Source organism: Simochromis diagramma, unplaced genomic scaffold (genome assembly GCF_900408965.1).
Source record: "Simochromis diagramma unplaced genomic scaffold, fSimDia1.1 OVJJ01000735.1, whole genome shotgun sequence".
NCBI lineage: Eukaryota > Metazoa > Chordata > Actinopteri > Cichliformes > Cichlidae > Simochromis > Simochromis diagramma.
In genome coordinates, this window is record NW_024386783.1 from 48,349 (window position 1) to 51,610 (window position 3,262).

A 3,262-nucleotide genomic window follows, 5' to 3' on the forward strand; every position below is an offset into this window, starting at 1 on the left:
GAAATTCATAGCCAGTGCTCTGACACGGTGTCATCAATCTTTGAATGCTGAAAAAGCACAGTGTATCCAGAAAAAACAATTATATTATATAAATTATTATAAAATTTGTGTGCGCCTAACTTTCTGCCGGTACGCCTAACTTTTTAAAGTTAAGCGTACCGGTACGCCCATGGCAAAAAGTTAGTCTAGAGCCCTGTCAAGGATCAATCAGTGTCAATTAGCAGAATGAAAGTGTTTTATGGATAAAAAGGGGTTGATGATATAAAACAGCTCTGTATCAAAGGCAGTGTGGAGTAAGCAGACCTGCTTCTGTTCACTCTGAAGATGAAGCTACTTTAAGAAAACTCTCAGAGTCCCAGAGCTTCTTTCTTCACGCTGCAGCCCAGCAGGACATTTCCAGCATCCACACACTCTGACACACCGGTGCTAAAAACACAACACAGATATTAAAATAATGATTGTGGGAGGAAAGCTGTAGAATGAAACAGTTTTTTAAAGCTGTTATTTTATCTGTTACAATCATTGCTAGTACCATTGTGAGCACAGAGCCACGAGGCAGCCTTCATAGCCAGAAGCTCCCACTCGTCCTTTGCATCCATCTTGAAACCATGAAGCCAGATCAGAGCCAGAATGGTGGCCCACACTTCACTGCTGGTCTAATTCCCCAAATCAAAATCAATCAAATAAAACAGACAGAACACACATTTTACTTTCTACAACCAGTAATTTACATATGTTTGTGTACTTCTTTGTCACACGGGGTCACCAAGGTGGGCAGCTCTGCATATTTGATTTGGCAGATTATTACACTGGATGCTCTTCCTGATGAAATCCCAAACTGTGATGTCATAAATGCTCTAAAATAATGTGCTGACATGTTTTTACAACAACTGATGAGGAAAATAATTTCTGCTGCCGTGTGGTTTCTGGATAATATCAGACGCTGGTGCAGCTCAGTGGGAGGTTAGGAGTGTGATTACCACCAGTGTTTTAGCTTCTGATATGCAGATGTTTATTCTCAGGCTGTGAGGCAGGCCTACGTTTAGTTTGACTTCATTTTATTTGTTTTATGGTGTGTTTTTAATTATATCATGTGTTTTTGTTCAAATTATAGAATCAAATCTGTTTTATCTCACATCATCATTTTGTGTTAATATTTAAATTGACAGCAGTGCACCTTTTCAGGCTTTGACTTTTCCACCTCCTCGTTGGTCTGTCCCAGTGCAGCAGCCAGAGCTGGATCAAGCAGCCAGCAGCCAGACGCCTCCTGCAGGGAGACTAACTGCAGCAAAGGGTCTCTGGGTGGCTGCTCAGGCACAGCAGCTGGAAAATCTAAGATGCAATAAAAACAAAACCCTGATTATGGTGCTAGATGACAAACAGAACTCTACATGATAACTCAGTGCATAAAACACCGCACTGTAAACTATGCAACAGATAAATATTATGTTTTTCACTTGAAAATTACATCTTAAAAATGTAATCATTACATAAGAGCTCCACATCAAACACATTAATCACATCATCTTTGTAGTGAAATAGCTGATGACTCATTAAACGTTTCCATGCAATTTATCCACAGTGAAAAATATTCACTTTGCTGGATCTGAAAATCACGTTTTCCGAGATCAGACGAGATCGGGCGTGTTCAGGGTGGTGTGGCCGTAAGCGTAGACATTGAGGGCTAGCAGGAGGGACTATGCGCTTACCTGCTGCTCTCTGGCAGGTAGCTCCATGCCCTCCTGGGTTTTAAATGCACCTTAGAACACACATGCATCAACACTACAATGAGCGGGTGGAGGGAGGTTTGGAGTCTTCTCTCACCCCCGTTCTCTGCGGCCTGCTGGAGCGGGGGGGGCTAGGAGGAGGAGTTGGCGTCCGACTGCGGTCTGGAGTGTGGGGCCTCCCTGCTGCTGCGGAGTCGGGGCGGTCTGCCTCTCCCCACCGCAGGGAAAAGGGTAACACCACCTGGGTCTGGGTGCAGTTCCCCCTCCAGGGGCAAGGGTACCTAGACCCGGTTCGTAGAGTACGCTTGGGGAGTGTGATATGTGTGTACAGCGTCTCTTTATGTCTGTCTCCACGTTGGTTGAGTGTGGAGTAAGTGCATATGAGAGCATGAGGGTGGGAATGGATGTTTGTGTCTGTGTGTGCCTGTATGTCTGTGTCTATATGTCAGGTTGGGTATCAGACGCCACCTCTCTGGGGACATCTCAGGCCCTCCAAGGTTTGGAGGCCTATCTCCACCCACCACACTTCCCCTGCCAGTGGCGGACTCCCTCAGACATCGGTGCGTTGGTGGTTCTTTGTGTCTGGGGATGGGCGTCCAGGTACACACCGGCTCACTCCTTGGCGGCCGCTTATCGGGGCCTGGATCCTGGGGCTCGCTCGGGCCACTTCGGAGGTGTTGGTTATTCCTATTCTCTTGCCTCTCGGTCACTCAGGCACAGCTGGCTGCCGGCGGAGCTCACGGGCGCGTCACTGCAACTCCCCCTGGCTTCTGCTCCGCGGCTGCTGAGTGAGCCCTCATCTGGGACTCTCCTCAGCTCTTTCTGGGACAGTGGCGCGGCTGCCCCTCTGTTGGTCTTCCTTGGTCTCTTGTGTTCTGGGGACCTCTGGATGTCTGGAGTTTTGATCTCCTCCATACCTGCTTCATGCCCTGGAGGACGGGGCTGTGGCCCCCCCACCCTCTAGCAGATCATTACATGAGGAATCTTTTAAAAAACAAGCGCATCCATGCTCACAGGTGTACACACGGGTGATCACACCCACAAACTACACCCTTTTTGGCTCCTACCTCAAAGCCACACTGTGTTGTTGATCTATGTGCTGCACAATAATGTTTAATATTTAGTATTTACTGTCATATTCCCATATATCATTGTGATGTTGTTTATTCTATTACTCTTGTTCTCTTCTGCTTGTTTTCTTTTTTCTTTCTCAACAGGTGATCCAGGTGATTGATAGAAGCATTTTCTTTTTTTCTTTTCTTTTTCTTTTTCTGCCCATTCTGTTGGGTTTTGTTTTTGCCCTTCTCCCCCGTCCCTCTTCTCAGCTGTTTCTCTTTCTTTCTCCCCTTCTTTCCCCAGTCAAGTCTGTCCCGTATTCAGCAAGTGAAAATAAAATAAACAATAAAAGATGAATCAAATGGACCATTACGGCTGGGATGGTCAATTGGTAAAGTAAATCCGTTGGGCATTTCTTTGCCTTTAGACAATAATTCTGATGGCAAAAGAGCCAAACGGACAGGCAAAAAAAAAAAGAA

At 46.0% G+C, this 3,262-nt stretch overlaps 1 long non-coding RNA gene across 1 annotated transcript; it reads right to left on the reverse strand.

Moving 5' to 3' along the window:
* Positions 1-450: 450 nt before the first annotated feature.
* On the reverse strand, positions 451-1,351 carry LOC120727945. The gene is made up of 2 exons (XR_005694611.1): positions 1,178-1,351; positions 451-656 (listed from the first exon to the last, which is right to left on the reverse strand). It is a non-coding gene; the product is annotated as an uncharacterized LOC120727945 (long non-coding RNA).
* Between the last annotated feature and the right edge of the window lie 1,911 nt (positions 1,352-3,262).